This window comes from Dendrobates tinctorius, unplaced genomic scaffold, assembly GCF_039654945.1.
Source record: "Dendrobates tinctorius isolate UK_male_01 unplaced genomic scaffold, ASM3965494v1 ptg000017l, whole genome shotgun sequence".
In the NCBI taxonomy this organism is placed as follows: domain Eukaryota; kingdom Metazoa; phylum Chordata; class Amphibia; order Anura; family Dendrobatidae; genus Dendrobates; species Dendrobates tinctorius.
Genome location: NW_027361685.1, coordinates 8,378,515 through 8,394,840, shown reverse-complemented (window position 1 = coordinate 8,394,840; position 16,326 = coordinate 8,378,515).

Below are 16,326 nucleotides of genomic sequence, written 5' to 3'. Positions count from 1 at the left end.
TGCAAAATAATCTTCATCAGGCCACAAATGTATATGTGTCTGCACAAACGGTTAGAAACTGACTCCATGAGGATGGTCTGAGTGCTGACGTCCACAGATGGGGGTTGTGCTCACAGCCCAACACCGTACAGGGCACTTGGCATTTCCCACAGAACACCAGGATTGGCAAATTTGCCACAGGCGCCCTGTGCTCTTCACAGATGAAAGCAGGTTCACACTGAGCACATGTGACAGACGTGACAGAGCCTGGAGACGCCGTGGAGAGCGATTTGCTGCCTGCAACATCCTACAACATGACCGGTTTGGCAGTGGGTCAGTAATGGTGCGGGGTGGCATTTCTTTGGAGGGCCTCACTATGTTGGGCTGTGAGCACAACCCCCATGGGGACACAATTGTGCCTTTACCTGTAGATAAATTCCCAGTGGGGTGCAATTTCCAAAATGCAATAACTTAAGTGGGGAATTCAGCTCTTTTCGCACTTAAGGGATCTGTATATGGAGTCTGCAAACTACAGTGGGGAAAATAAGTATTTGTTACGCTGCCAATTTTGGGGCTAAAGTCACATTTTTGTGAGAAAAAAAGTAAAATTGTCATTTTTCCTTCCACGTTGCTTAAATTCCTGTCACACTATCCGAATTCAGATATTGTCGTGGTTAGAAAGGAGAATACAGGGAGCGAAAGGGTTAATAGGACCCACAGGAGGAACCGGCCCAGAAAGCTGAAGATCCAGGAGTGTCCGCCAAATATATGACTGCTCTGTGCAGTGCACAGGACCTGTGATAAGGTCACAGGAGGGGAGGAGTCAGGGGTCACATGATTAGGGGCCTCAGTGTGTGCAGGACTCAGTGTGCTGGAGCGCTCCCGATAATCAGCTGCATGTGTCGCGCTGTGTGATAGTCACAGCACCTGCATGGAGAGCGACACATGCAGCTGATTATCAGGAGCGCTCCAGGGATCCGGGGTCCCGATGCAGCTATTCGGTAAGCGATATTAGCCAATAACAACTTCTCTGACAATATTCCCTCATCTCTAGTAAAAATGGGTCACCCTCCCAGGGCTGTGGAGTACTCGGTACCGGGCCGGTGTCAGGGGGATGTGTCACAGCAGCGGTGACCCGGTCCGTGGCCCTGGGCGTCCAAGCAATGGGTAGATGTAGTTAAGGGTAGAATAGTTTGTGACGCCACCCGTGGTGTTTGGCAAGTATGGTGTTAGGCCATCGCTGCATACAGATCCACTGGGACTGATGGTAGGGTGCAGCAAAGATGTAAAAGCTCCCCACAGGTGGAGCTGTAGTCCCAGGGCAGCGTAGATGTACCCGGCACGTGGATGTAGCAGTGCTGGAAGCGTAGGGAACAGACAAGACACAGCAGTTGCAGTTTCTGTACCTTTACTTGGTATATGCAGTCCAGGGTCCTGATTACAGATGGTATTGGAGCAGGATAGCCTGGAAGCAACTCAGGATTCTCTCTCACAGACGGGCTGTGCAGTCTCCTTCCCTAGTGCTTTGTGGTGTGAAGCACTCCAGTACTTAGTTACTCTGAAATGCCTCTCTTCAGATGTTCCTAGAACTAGACTTGTATGACAGACAGCTGTAGCCTCTCTCGGGGACTCTTCTCTTGAGTCCTGGCTCTCTATTCAATTGCTGTTGTGTCCCAAGTCTTTGCTGGGAGCAGGGCATTTACAGCCTCCTACTCCTCTGGTATCTGTGGCAGGATCGTTAGTATCCGTACCACCGTGGAGACCAGGCTCCAGTTCGTGCGCTCTCAAGCTGAGGGAGCTCGCCTTCTGCAGCTCAACCTCTCAGCTTCGTTCTCCACGTCTGCACACTTCACTCTCCACAGACTAACTGACTACTCCTTCATCTCGGCCCTCAGGGAGCTCCCCTCCCCTTCATCCTGGTTCAGAGTTCCCCCCTGCTGGCCTGGAGTAGAACTGTGTTGCATGTATGGATTGACTCTGAGAGAGACCCATCATTGCCTCCAAGCCTGGCATTACCCTCCCCTGGAGGAAGGCAAGCCACTGTGGCGACCATACTCCTGGGGGCGCCACATTCCCCCCTAGTGCAAGTCAGCACTCCTGGGCTTAACAAAAGAAAACATAGATAACATATAAACATTTGAACAAAAATATTTGTACAATATTTGAAAATAGTTAAAAATATACAAAAACCAAGTGTTCAAAAATGGTCCTATGATGATAAGTCCAGCATCAATGTCCATGGACCATTCCTGGCAAATGGTGAACTATTTATAAATAAAGTTTTTAGATGCGGAATCTAACTGGTAGTACACCCTGTGTGGTACGAGTTGATCTGCGTAACACTGGTACTGTAGTGGGCCTTACTGTTTGTCTGGTTCTAACTACCGATGTTGTGTGTACTGCTCTAGATACGCTCCTAGTAACTCTACATGGCGCAGGGACTCGTGAGTGTCTAGGAACTCTTGAACTCACCATAGGTACTACTTGTTCACCACTGGCAGGGCGAGGGTTCTCTGGCTCCACTGCTGGTGTGGCAACTGCTACCTGATTTTCCTGATCTTCAGGGTTTTCTCGCATCCCATCTTCCTGTGCTACTACTTGGGGAAATAACAACACTGGTACCACTACTGCATCATTAACTCTAGACCAATTCGCAGGGAACTCTCCAAGCACTGTGCTGACCTTCTCTTCTTTCTCTACTGACTGGATGTTATCTGGTTCCTCTATTCTTTCTTTTAACAAGTCAGGACACAGCTTCAGGTGATCTCTGGAAATGGCTGCTGAGGTTTCTCCTCCATCTTTGCTAATAAGACAGATTTTGGTATTATCAAAGTTCTAGGGCAGAATGGTATAAGGCTCAGCCTCCCATTGATTATCCAGCTTATGTAGTCTCCTCTTCCTTTTCAAGACTTGTTCTCCCGGCGAAAAGGGAGCAGCAGGTGCATTTTGGTTTTAAAGCATCTCCTGCTTCTGTCTTGCCTGGGCCAGACTCTTCTCCTCACCTTCCTGTTCTCTTCTGTACTGCTGCTGCCTCTCCTTGTCCCAGTCAGCTTCTGGCAATGCTACTTCAGGCGTCAGGACTCCCATGTCCAAATCCACAGGCAGCCTACCCGGTCTTGATCTCATCAGGTATGCTGGAGTTCAGTTGGTAGAGTTCACTGGAATATGGCTGTAGAGGTCTACCAGGTCTGGCTACTTTTTGGGCCACAGATTCCTCTCCTCCAAGGGCAATGTCTTCAGTAGGTCAATCACTACCTGGTTCATCTTCTCACACATGCCATTGGTCTGTGGGTGATACAGTGTTGTCCGGATCTTCTTACAACCATACAGGTTACAGAATTCATGAAACACTTCTGCCTCGAAAGCTGGACCTTGATCAGTAAGCACTCTCTCAGGGTACCCATGTGGTCTACAGAAGTGTAGTTGGAATGCTCTGGCTGCCGTTCTAGCAGTTTGATCTTTGACAGGCACAACCACCAGGAATCTTGAATAATGGTCCACAATGGTAAGGGCATAGAGGTGTGAAGGGTTAATACTAAAATCAAAGCTGAAGTTTCGTTTTATCCATTCTCTGAAGGTTTCGTTTCTTCATTTTTGTTGCTGTAAGATAAATTTTTGTACTTGGCATGGGCTGTCATGAAACCAGACTGTTTCCATCAGGTGCAAGATAAGGGAGGCGGGAGTGTAAAACTCTGAAGAATATGCCATTATACTACTTTCTACGCTATTTAGGTATGGACATATATGCAGTTGCGGTTTTCTTGCAATATTATTGGCTTACAAAGTGAAGCATTACCATGATGTTATTGGTAGTTGAGAACCTTGCATAATTAAGCAAAATATTATAAAAGAAGTGACTAAAACAAAGGGGCTTAGTGATCTGCCTTGATCCTCCTGTACAGAGACCTCAGTCTCCGTGTGGTCATTTGAGTTGCTAGCAACACTGTGGAATAATTTGGAAATCACTGGACCAACCGTGAAGGGTTAATTTATCCCTCCCAAAATAGCTACCTCGACAGTGGTGCCCAACGTGGTGCCCCCGAACAGGGACGCCTCTGCCCCCGGAGGACAACAAGACAAAGGACCCTCGGAGCGGACACAGGTGCTGGAAAATTGGGACCGATCATCCCCCACAACAACCACGGTAAGTTGGCAGTTATACAGTTCAGATTGACCGTTGGTGTGGTTTTCCTGTGCTTGTTGCTGCAAAGAGGATCTGAGGTTTGTCCCCTGGTGGGGTGATTCATGGGTGGAATCATATAGAGGTGTAGTCCCATTGGGGGCCCAGTGCTCGAACCGTACCTCATAAGGGACGGACACCCCAGATTGACCAGTGATTGTGGCTCTCTTTATAGTCAAAATATCCTGAAATTCCCGATCATTAGTAGTATTGGGCGTGGTGATGTGATCGAAGATGGGTAGGATATGTAACTCAGGTATATACAGAAAGATATATATAACCAGAGGTGTCCGGAGGGATAGTCTGAGACGCCCTCCTCCTTTCACCGAGTACCGCAAATTTTGGGCAATCCCAGAGGGGGATTATTGACCCTGTGGAACAGAATGATACGGCCGCTCCAGATCTGTGCATAATTTAAGTCAGGGTATTTAGCTCTAAAGAAGAGAATTATGTTTCTGTGGAAGAAAAAGAAAAGTTTGGAATTGTGTGAAGGATCAGATATGGTTAGTCTTATGATTCAAAGACGAGGAAAGAAATCTGTCAGGAATGCAGGAAAAATATTTTCGATTCTGGGATTTCCTAAAGGCGGGAGGTTGCAGCCTACGCTATGGAATGAAGGAGTTAAAAAGAATAAAGGAACGTTGACTGATGATGGATTACTTGAAGGCGCTGAGGAATTCCGTGGCTTGGCACATGAATTGTATAATGAAGGTTATGTGGACATTGAACAGCAAGTGAATTCTGATTGTTTCTGTTAAATGCTATGTTGAAGAAGGAAAATTGTCTATTATTATGGCAAAGACGGGATGTATTGTCGTTCAAGAAAGTGACTGTGGTGTGAGAAAGTGATTGATTAAAGAAGGAACTGAGATTAATGAGACAATGTGTCAGGCAGACGAATAGTTTAAAGTAATGATTTGAAAGAAGAGGTCTCCCTGCTAGATGACAATTGTACAAGGAGACCGAGAGTCGCAGCCCCCACCTCTGCTGACGGCACCTATTATCATCCGCAACCAGCCTTAGTCCCCGTTATTGCTATTGGTTATGAGTATCCACCCCTTCCATTTACCAGATCCAGAGGAGAAAAAAAAAGTTTTGAGAAGACTTTAACCCGCTCTGTTCAGCAGAGAGAGAGAAAAAAAGAAAAAAAGCAAGCTAGCAGCCAGCAGCTGCTCCAGCCCCCACCATTGTGCCCAGCACAGCTGCGAGTACACAGTCCCTTATCAGTATCAGTGTGCCCTTCAGCCCACACAGCAAACTCTGGCCCCCCTCAGACTTCAGCTACTGGGATCCCTGTTCCTCAGCCCCTCCCTGCTAATGCTGGCGCTGTGCCAAACTCGGACACTTTCAGAGAACTTGTTATACTCCGGCTGTTTTAATCGGGGTAGATGGCAGACCCAATTAATATACTTTTATAAACCCCATAAAACCCTTCCCCGAGGTTACTATTCAGTTTGTAATCTCTCCCACATGTCCTGTAAATTTACTAGGGGCACATTTATTATCACAGTTCCGCTCCGGAATACAATTCCAAGATGATGGTCAGATGGCTCTTACGTTATATAATCCCAATGTAGATGAAGACAGTGAGGAAATCTGTATTTTGCATGCCCTTCCTACTGTTATGATGGCCCTGATAGGCTCAGATCCACCCCCAATATTGCCTGAGGATCAATGACTCACCCCATACCTCTCAGAGATACTATCTAAACTCTGGTCAAAAGGGCCAATGATATAGGGAAAATGACTGTAGAACCAGTAAAAGTGTTTCTCAAACCTGGTGCCTAATCCTCATACTCTTTTGTCCCAAATACCCCAGGATGCTGCTTGGTTTACAGGTATTGATCTTACCAATGCCTTCTTTAGCATTCCGTTACACCCAGACTGCCAGTTTCTATTTGCATTCACTTAGCAGGGCGACAGTTAATATGGACAGTTATGCCACAAGGGGCCCAAAACAGTCCCAACCAGTTTGCAAAAAAATATGAGCAGGTGTCTTTTGCCATTGCTGCCATTGTTAGCCTCCTTAAGTATCTGGCAGCACTGAACTGTCTGGTTTCGGCCTCTTGACTTCAGTTCTGCCTTGGTCAAGTGATATTCTTGGGTCACTGTCTCCTTCAGGGTGCCAGACACCTCGCAGAAGAAAGAAAAATAGCTGTCAACTCCCTTCCTTTCCCAAAAGATGAAACTGAACTCCAGCGTTTTCTTGGACTATGCACTTATTGTTGTCAGTGGATACCGGATGCATCCCGCATAATGTAACCCCTTTACAACGCCTTGAAAGACGGCATAATGAACTATAAGGAAAGATGGCAGTGATGAGGATTACCTCCAATATGACTGTTCCCAACTTCTGACTGGAGAAACAGCTACTCCACCAAATGTCAGTGAGAATCCACTCCCAAATCCTGATCTGGTGTTATACACAGACTCACGGTATGCATTTGGTATTGCTCACGATTTTGGGGCTCTATGGGCCAATCGAGGGTTTATTACTACTGCCGGAACCCCAGTGAAAAATGCTGAAGCTGTTAAAACCCTCTTGGACTCGATCAAATTACCTACTCAGGTGGCTATTATCAAAGTTAAGGCGCACGGTCCTAGGACCAGTCCATAGACTGTTGGCAACACATTTGCAGATATGCAAGCAAAAGCCGCCGCTCTCTTACCCGTTGAACCAACTATACCAACTATGGTGACCACACGCTCTCAGCGTAAACAGTTACAAGAAGCATTGACCCTACAAGAACCTGATGATCTACAACAGACTGAAGTTTTCTGTCGAACCCTGCGAGACCGCTTAATGACAACGCAGAGAATGTCTCCAAAGGAAGAGGTGAAGCAATGGAAGACTGATGGGGCAAGAATGGATAATGGTCTCTGGAAAAAGGACCAACTCGTGTGTCTCCCTAAGCGGATGTACCCTGCTATTGCCACATAGGCACATGGGCCTACACATCGAGGAAAGAATCAGGCCCTCGCACTGGTGCAAAAATTCTACTGGGCCCTGGTTCTCCAGTTGGCCGGAAGCATTCCGTTACCAACATGACTGCAAAGACCACAGCGAAGAAACTGGTGATGGAAGTTATATGCAGATATGGGGTTCCAGAAGTTGTTGAAAGTGATCAAGGCCCGGCCTTTTCTTCCCATGTGTACTAAGAAGTTCTGACAATGCTTGGATCCACTGTAGCCCTGCATACTCCATACCACCCACAATCCAGTGGGAAAGTTGAGAGGCTGAACGGCACACTGAAGGGACAATTGACCAAAATGATGCAGGAGACTACGGCTCCATGGCCAGAGCTCATACCCATTGTGTTATACCATATTCGTACTAGCCCTATTGCAAAATATGGCCTGTCCCCATATGAGATATTGTTTGGTGCTAGGCCCCCAGTTGTAAATTTCTAGCCTCAGCAGTTATCAGAAGAAACTGACCGTGCTGTTCAATATGTTATTCTGCATCTGCACTAATCCAGGGTGCAGCGGACCCAAGTAAAATGGCAGCTGCACAGGTGCATAAATACCAAATGAAACAGCCAGCCTACACTCAGGGATTGGCCGTGTGGTACACAAGTGCAGAAAAAATAATCTGCATGTGGCAGTGTTCACACAGGGAATGCAGGGCTTCTGGCTCACAACCTCTTAGTAACACCATAAAGGGGGGCTGCCCAGTGCCAACTAGAATGCATCCCGTGTGAACAGAGGCCACAAGTTTGCAGAACCATTTGGGCCCAACTGCACCCTGAAAGAAATATAAAAAGTGCACAAAAAACATATCAATATATGTAAGGTATTGGTTGATATTAAGGCCTTAATACGGAAGCTGACAAACTGCGTCAAAGTTCCTTACACTTGTCAGTCCCTAAGAGGTGTTACTAAGAGGTTGTGAGCCAGAAGCCCTGCATTCCCTGTGTGAACACTGTAAGATAAATTTTTGTAATTGGCATGGGCTGTCATGAAACCAGACTGTTCCCATCAGGTGCAAGATAAGGGAGGCGGGAGTGTAAAACTCTGAAGAATATGCCATTATACTACTTTTAGGTACGGACATATATGCAGTTCCGGTTTTCTTGCAATATTATTGGCTTACAAAGTGAAGCATTACCATGATGTTATTGGTAGCTGAGAACTTTGCATAATTAAGCAAAATATTATAAAAGAAGTGACTAAAACAAAGGGGCTTAGTGATCTGCCTTGATCCTCCTGTACAGAGACCCCAGTCTCCGTGTGGTCATTTGAGTTGCTAGCAACACTGTGGAATAATTTGGAAATCACTGGATCAACCGTGAAGGGTTAATTTAGCCCTCCCAAAATAGCTACCTCGACAGAGGTAGCCTGACTGGCCTGGAACCAGCTTCACATGGTCTAGGGCCACCAACTCAAGTGGCTGTTTGGTGATGATTGGCTGTAGGGGAGCTCTCTGGCTGTCTCGATCCTTCCTGCGCAGGTTACACTGTCCACACTCCCAGCACCACTTCTCAATGGCTTTCCTCATGCCAGTCCAATAGAACCTCTCTCGGAGCAATACTTCCAACTTCTTCCATCCAAAGTGTCCAGCTCCATTGTGGTATGCCTCCAGGACCATTGATGCATCTCTCTTTGGGACTACTACCTGCCAGACCAGCTCATGAGTGCGGGCATTGATACTTCTCCGACACAGCTTCCCTTCATATATGAACAGCCGACCTTTCTCTTTCCACAACTGCTGGGTTTCTTCAGGAGCATTCGAATCTGGGCATGAGTCAGCCTGCAACAGTAGTTCCTTCACCAGGCGGACTGCAGGGTCACTATCTTGCGCTTCTGCCCAGTCATGATGGGGCAATGGATTCAGGGTGACTTCCTTCAAGCCAGACCGCCGGTCTCTCACTCCCTGAGCGCGTTGGGCCGCCAAAGGCCGGTGGAATGGAGGCAACTGGCAGATTAGGCATCCTGGATAGCGCATCCACATTGGCATTCTTGTGCCCTGCTCGGTACTTGATAGTAAATTCATAATTAGATAACCGAGCCATCCATCGCTGCTCCAGAGGTCCTACCTTGGCAGTGTCCAAGTGGGTCAATGGATTGTTGTCCGTGAAGATTGTAAATTTTGCCGAAGCCAGGTAATGCTTGAACCTTTCTGTGACAGCCCAGACTATGGAAAGGAACTCCAGCTTGAAAGAACTGTAATAATCAGGGTTCATCTCAGTGGGGCGCAGCTTCCTGCTGGTGTAGGAGATCACTCTCTCTTTTCCATTCTGTACCTGCGCCAGTACTGCTCCTAATCCCACGCTGCTGTCATCCGTGTACAGCACAAAGGGTTTGTCATAATCTGGGTAAGCCAGAACTTCGTCACCTGTGAAGGCCATCTTCAATCTGGTGAAGGACTTCTCCAATTCTTCAGTCCATTCAAACATGGAATTCTTCTGCTTGCCCTTCTTGGACTGCCCCAACAGAAGGTTTTGCATCGGGGTGACTATTTCAGTAAAGCCTTTGATAAATCTCCGGTAGTAGCCTACCAGTCCCAGGAATTGGTGTACCTCATGGAGGTTGCTGGGCTTCTTCCAGTCCCGGATGACCGTGACATTGTCAGGATCTGGTGCCACACCTTCTGCACTGACCACGTGACCAAGGTACTGGACCTTAGGCTTCAGGAGGTGGCATTTGGAAGGCTTCACCTTCAGGCCAAAATTGGACAAAGCTTCAAATACTTCAGCCAGGTGTTCCAGATGCTCTTCATAGGTCTTGGAGAAAATATCATCCAGGTACAACAGGACCGTCTCAAAGTTCAAAGTTCTCAAAGTTCATTTGTCCCAGGCAGCACTCCATCAGCCGTTGAAATGTTCCCGGAGCAGTGCAGAGCCCAAACGGCATACAATTGAACTCACAGAGACCCATTGGAGTAGTAAATGCAGTTTTCTCCTTATCTGCCACTGCCACGGGAACCTGCAAATACCCACTGGTGAGATCCAAGGTGGAAAAATAATTAGCAGTTTTAAGTGCAGCTAAGGATTCCTCAATCCTAGGTAATGGGTAGGCATCTTTATGTGTAATGCTGTTAATTTTCCTGTAATCAACACACATTCCCATGGTACCATCCTTTTTCTTTACAAAAACTATGGGAGCTGCCCAAGGGCTACAACTGTCCCTGATAACCCCAGCTTCCTTCATCTCTTTCAGCATACTCTTAGCACATTGGTACTGTGTTGGGGGTATAGGTCTGTACCTCTCCTTTATGGGTGGATGGTCTCCAGTGGGGATATGATGTTGCACCCCTTTTGCCTGCCCAAAATCTAGTGGGTGTTTGCTGAATACCCGCTCATACTCTTGTGTCACTCTGTAGACCCCATTTCTCTGGTATGAAGGGGTAGAGTCAGTTCCCACCTGCAGTTGCTGGCACCACTCCTCTAACTGCTTTCCAGAGCCATTGTCCTCCACCTGGTCGGATGAGACCAAGGGCTCTGCTGCCTGCAATGAGTTGTTATTGACAGTGAGCAGTTTAGCAACTGTAGCGTACCAAGGTATTGTGACTTCCTCCTCCCCACAATTCAACAGGCGTACAGGTACTCTCCCTTTTTGTACATCAACCACCCCCCTGGCTGTCAGGACAGTGGGCCTGCTTTCGGAGTATACTGGTTCCACCAATGCCTAGTAATCCCTCCCTCTAAGGCCTATAGCTGCCCGACACCATATCAACATTTCACTCCTGGGGGGTATTTCAATGGGGAAAGCATCACTCACTCTGACACTGCCAATCTCTCCGCCAGAGAGTTCTACCTGTTGTCTTTGCATCAGGGCTCAGATCTCCTTCTGCAGGACTCGTTCTCTGGGACCAGCAGTCTCAGCCACCTGTTGCAACAAGACAATAACCTCGGACAGACAGTTTTCAATTACATTTGTACCAAGAGTCATCATGGGATTACATTCACGTCGATCAATATCAACAATTATCAGACCCTGTGATTTTAGCTCTACCCACCCCACTTTAACAGTAATTTCCTTTCATCCAATCTGCGGCAAGGTATGACCATTACTAGCAACTACTGTTAGTTCATCAGTTGGGCCACGGGTGAGTTCAGAATCAGCCCAGTACCTCTTGTACAAAATGTACGGCATAGTGGTCACCTGGGAGCCAGTGTCCAGCAAAGCGTTTATGGGAATGCTGTCAATCACCACAGGAAGGATTGGTCTCCCTCCCACATACTTGGCTCTCCAGTTCCTTGGGCCTGCTGAATGTACTCCTGGGGGTTGGCCCTCTGCCCCAGGGGTTGCTCGTTTAAAGGACAGTACCTTGCAAGATGACCTGCCTTGTAACAGCGACGACAGATGGGACGTCCGTTCTGGTCATAGCGATCATTGTTCCTTCCTCAAAGTTGCCGGGTTCTTCTCTTCCAGAGCCACGGAACATCCTCTGGACTGGAAGCAAGCTGGACCTTTTCTTTGGAGGACTCCTGCAGGGACTGTACGGTTCTGGTAAGTGCAGCCATTCCTTTGGTCAGCTCCTGGACCTGTAGACGCAGCTCCTCTGTTGGGTCTTTATCCAGAGTCTGGGCATCAGCCTCCACAGGGATGTAAGGAAAAGGCGTGGTTTCCTGAAGGTAGGTGATCGCTAGGCGCCTCTGGGGCACTGGACGGCTGTCAGTGGGTTCCTGCAGTACCCGTATAGCTTTATCCTTAAAATCAGCAAAGTTCAGATCAGGGGTTTGCATGGTCAGGATGCGCAGCTGCCCCCTGTGGGTACTAGACAGTAGTCCTTCAATGAACTGCTCCTTCAACAGTTTATCTTCTTCTTTTACACTGTCAGGATCAACTTGCTTAACTGCTCGCAGCGCCTCCTGCAGGTTGAGAGCATAATCCCGGATACTGTCTTGTGCCCTCTGTTTACAGCCAAAGAACCGCATCTTGATTTCAGCTGCAGTGCGGGTGTCAAAGGTGCATCTCAGCTTGGCCAGGACCAATGCAACAGTCTCTTTATCGGTGGCTTGCCAGGCTTTCACCTCCCTCAGTGCTGCACCCATTAACTGTCCAGACAGAAGGTAAACTTTAAACAAGCTGCACAGCCTTTCTTTAAATTCACTCAGGGTATGTGACTCACCCGAGTACTGCGGTAGCCAGGCCGCTCCCGGTATGTAGGGCATAGACAGCGGCATGATGGAGACCGCTGCGGGGTTAGCGGGAGCGCCCCCGCTCCATCGGCGTTATCGCCAGACATCTTCTTTCCCCCAGAGTTAACGTTAGCTAGGCCGGGGGATTAGGGTGAGCTCACCGGCGGCCGCTTCACAGGCCCGACACTCCGGGCTGTAGGCCTCAGCTCTTCCCCCTCTCGCGCCCTGTCCTCTCTTCCCGCGTGGCACTTCTCTTCTTCGTACTCTGCGGCATGCTCCGCCCATGAAGGCCGCCCCTCTTTCTTCCCGCGCGCGCCAAGCAGCGCGGCAATGGCGGCAACTGGCGCCAAAATTCACACAGTTCACAATCACAGTCTATGGCACACAGGACCCGGGGATTCCGGGCTCCATAATCCTGTTCGTGATGCCAAATTGGGTCGCCCTCACAGGGCTGTGGGGTACTCGTTACCGGGCCGGTGTCAGGGGGATGTGTCACAGCAGAGGTGACCCGGTCCGTGGCCCTGGGCGCCCAAGCAATGGGTAGATGTAGTTTAGGGTAGAATAGTTCATGACGCCACCCGTGGTGTTTGGCAAGTATGGTGTTAGGCCAACGTTGCATACAGATCCGCTGGGACTGATGGTAGGGTGCAGCAAAGATGTAAAAGCTCCCCACAGGTGGAGTTGTAGTCCCAGGGCAGTGTAGATGTACCCGGCACGGGGATGTAGCAGTGCTGGAAGCGTAGGGAACAGACAAGACACAGCGGTTGCAGTTTCTGTACCTTTACTTGGTATATGAAGTCCAGGGTCCTGATTACAGATGGTATTGGAGCAGGATAGCCTGGAAGCAACTCAGGATTCTCCCTCCCAGACGGGCTGTGCAGTCTCCTTCCCTAGCGCTTTGTGGTGTGAAGCACTCCAGTACTTAGTTAGTCTGAAATGCCTCTCTTCAGATGTTTCTAGAACTACACTTGTATGACAGACAGCTGTAGCCACTCTCGGGAACTCCTCTCTTGAGTCCTGGCTATCTATTCAATTGCTGTTGTGTCCCAAGACTTTGCTGGGAGAAGGGCATTTACAGCCTCCTACTCCTCTGGTATCTGTGGCAGGATCGTTAGTATCCGTACCACCGTGGAGACCAGGCTCCAGTTCGTGCGCTCTCAAGCTGAGGGAGCTCGCCTTCTGCAGCTCAACCTCTCAGCTTCGTTCTCCACGTCTGCACACTTCACCCTCCGCAGACTAACTGACTACTCCTTCTCGGCCCTCAGGGAGCTCCCCTCCCCTTCATCCTAGTTCAGAGTTCTCCCTGCTGGCCTGGAGTGGAACTGTGTTGCATGTATGGATTGACTGTGAGAGAGACCCATCATTGCCTCCAAGCCTGGCATTACCCTCCCCTGGAGGAAGGCAAAGCCACTGTGGCAACCATACTCCTGGGGGCGCCACAAAAACAGCTCAAAGAAATTCACCAAACTTTTCATTAAGTTTAATATTAAGACCCTATTAAATATTGAGCACCAGCGGGATGAACCTCGAAGATGACACGACCTTTGTATTTTAGGCAAAAATAATAAAAAAAAAAATATATATAGACTTTTTTACAATTTCATAATTGCAAAAAGGAAAAAGGGGCAATGCAAAACTTTGGTCTCCCTTGGAGATGTGTGCACTGAGATAATTTTGACCAAGATTTCACACCTTAATTAGCTTGTTAGGGTTATGGTGAGATCACATGGTGACCAGGAGCTACAGTCTGAGGAAAGGGCTAAAAAGCCTTCACTAGACCCCTGTACAGTTGTATAATGAGGCCCAGGCTTTATAGTGAAGGGACAGGAGTGAGGGCCTGTTCTCAGGAGCTACAGTCTGAGGAAAGGGCTAAAAAGCCTTCACTAGACCCCTGTACAGCTGTATAATGAGGCCCAGGCTTTATAGTGAAGGGACAGGAGTGAGGGTCTGTTCCCAGGAGCTACAGTCTGAGGAAAGGGCTAAAAAGCCTTCACTAGACCCCTGTACAGCTGTATAATGAGGCCCAGGCTTTATAGAGAAGGGACAGGAGTGAGGGCTTGTGCCCAGGAGCTACAGTTTGAGGAAAGGGCTAAAAAGCCTTCACTAGACCCCTGTACAGCTGTATAATGAGGCCCAGGCTTTATAGTGAAGGGACAGGAGTGAGGGCCTGTTCCCAGGAGCTACAGTCTGAGGAAAGGGCTAAAAAGCCTTCACTAGACCCCTGTACAGCTGTATAATGAGGCCCAGGCTTTATAGTGAAGGGACAGGAGTGAGGGCCTGAGCCCAGGAGCTACAGTCTGAGGAAAGGGCTAAAAAGCCTTCACTAGACCCCTGTACAGCTGTATAATGAGGCCCAGGCTTTATTGTGAAGGGACAGGACGGAGAAAAGTGGGGAAAGGAGCCAGAAGAGCCGGACTGCCCATCACTAACCTGCAGAGCCGCACTCCACATATATGGCTGCTCTGTGCACAGGACCTGTGATGAGGTCACAGGAGGGGAGGAGTCAGGGGTCACATGATCTCCGGAGTGAAGATGCTCCAAGGAGTCTTCTCCTCAGTCAGTGACATTCCCGCCATTATTCGCCCCTCACTACTGGCACAATTACCCCGCGCCGCCTTTTCTACATAGTGCTATGTGTGGAATGTAACGTGTGATTTCTCTGGAGACAAATAGACCCCTCACAGGAGGGAATTATCACCGGTTACCAGCCGTCTACTATATGGCGGCATATGATTGTGCTATCGACTCCACACCAGGAGCTAAAATGCCCAAATCTCGGTTATTTCCCCCCTTCCAGAGTCCGGCTGAGGTCGGGGTCACACTTGGGAGAAACTCGCCTGAGTTTCACACCTCAGTGCCCTTGTGGATTAGCCTCTGTAGGGGAAGCGACACCGGCTGTCAGGGACAGGGGGTCCCAACATAAATCGGATATTCGTTGTAAGAAAACCCAACCTGATGCCGCCATTCGGGTAATCAATGCTCCGGCAGTCTGTGACAATGTCAGTAATTATATTTTTTCTCACTAATTGGTAGATTTGTGGTAATTTTCCTGGATGATATAGTGAGTTACTCCCGTCCTCTGGAGGAGCATGCTGAGCATGTCAGACAGGGTCTCCAGGTTCTACATGACAACTATTTATTTGGTATCCTGGAGAAATGACAATTTGTGGTCCAGCAGGTCCAGTTCTCAGGACATTTGGCTTCTGCATTGGGGTCTCAGATGGACCCCGTTACGGTCCCAGCAGTCCCTTCATTGGTTTTAACCAAGTAACCTGAAAGTGTTACAGAGATTTCTTGTAGTCGAGATACTGAGGAACAAACAAGCGAAAAATAGGGTCTTACCTGATAACCAGATATAATGAGAGTAGGGGAGTGTTACACTCACCTGATGGAGTGGCGCCTTTACACCATGCTCAATGCATAATTCAGCTGCTGCAGGACCCAGGGCCAAAGACCGAGCAGAAGATCTGATCCGGTATAATGTGTCTGTACCTGCGCTGCTGATGGAGACGATCGGAGATGGAGATTTTCCTTAAACACGTTTATTCCAATAGGTTTTCAAAGTCAACGCGTTTCACAGTCACGCAGGACGTCTTCCTCAGGGCAAAACCTGAGAGCGGATAAACATGGCAAGCCTGGAACGTTTTATATGCAGTCTTTATAATAATAATAATAATAATAATAATAATAATAATAATCTTTTTATTTATATAGCGCTAACATATTCCGCAGCGCTTTACAGTTTGCACACATTATCATCGCTGTCCCCGATGGGGCTCACAATCTAAATTCCCTATCAGTATGTCTTTGGAATGAAAAAACGCCAACAAAGCACAAAATGTCAAAGTTCATGAGAAAGTCCGTCACACAAAGATAAATTTGCAGTTCATGAAAAACAAAACACACTTACATACAATAATTATATTATAAAGTGCCTATGAATGAAGTGCGGTCACCTAAAAGAAAGAATAAAAATATACTGTATCTTTTGGACTATAAGCCGCACCGGACCATAAGACGCACCCCAAATTTTCAGAAGGAAAATAGGGTAAAAGTTAATGCGTCAAATGGGGGTCTGTCCCA